Genomic DNA, 943 nt, shown 5'->3' on the forward strand with positions numbered 1-943 from the left:
GGCACCCCATGGAACTTTTTCAAAAATTGATCACATACTGAGCCACAAAATAAACCTCAACAAATACAAAAAAAAATTGAAATAATTCCATGCATTCTATTGGACCACAATGCAATACAGCTCAAAATCAACATTGAATGAAGCTTTAGTCACTACATGAAATCAGAGAGATAAACCAACACACTCCTAAACAATGAGTGGGTCAGGGGAGAAATTAAGAAAGAACTAAGAGAATTCCTGGAATTTAACAAAAAGAACAATACAACATGGCACAGCCTCTGGGACACACACAAACCCCTGCTGTGAGAGGGAAGTTTATAACTTTTAAAGAGAATAAGGAATTATTATTGAAGAGCCAAATAAGAGTGATGGTTACCAGGAACACAGATTCTGGTTACCTCAAATTTCATTCACCAATATGTTAATAATTTAATGAAAATTTTAGAGTGATAGAACAAAGAAAGTTATAAATTGGGATACTTAAATACATCAGTAGGAACATCAGATGGGCATGTTAAGCATGCAGGGACATCTCTGTTATCAGCCTCAAGTGCTACATGGTGATGTTCTTAGCTGTTGCTTGGTGGAAGCTAATGCTTGCTAAGAATACACCTTAAAATTTTTGATACTCAAAAGGATATTAGATCAGACACAGGGGAATAATTTGACCTGGCTTATTATCATGGTGATATTATAGAAGAATTCAGATAACAATACACTGTCACTTTAACTTCTTTTAACAAAAAAATTTTCCCATGTACTAAATATTTTAGAGAGAAAGGAAAAGTTGGACATGCTAGAAATGAGGATTTATAGATTTGATGGTCCTAACCAAAACTTTATTTAATTTTTTTATTTTTAAAAAATTATTTATTTAATAACCACATACTTAGAAGAAGTATTTCATTACAACAGCATTGACATATTAAATAACAATTTCCTG

At 32.2% G+C, this 943-nt stretch overlaps 1 pseudogene; it reads right to left on the reverse strand.

Moving 5' to 3' along the window:
* The window catches only part of LOC103737931, a 100,038-nt pseudogene that overhangs the window by 8,788 nt on the left and 90,307 nt on the right, over nt 1-943 (reverse strand).

Source organism: Nannospalax galili, unplaced genomic scaffold, assembly GCF_000622305.1.
Source record: "Nannospalax galili isolate Female #2095 unplaced genomic scaffold, S.galili_v1.0 scaffold418, whole genome shotgun sequence".
Lineage (NCBI taxonomy): Eukaryota > Metazoa > Chordata > Mammalia > Rodentia > Spalacidae > Nannospalax > Nannospalax galili.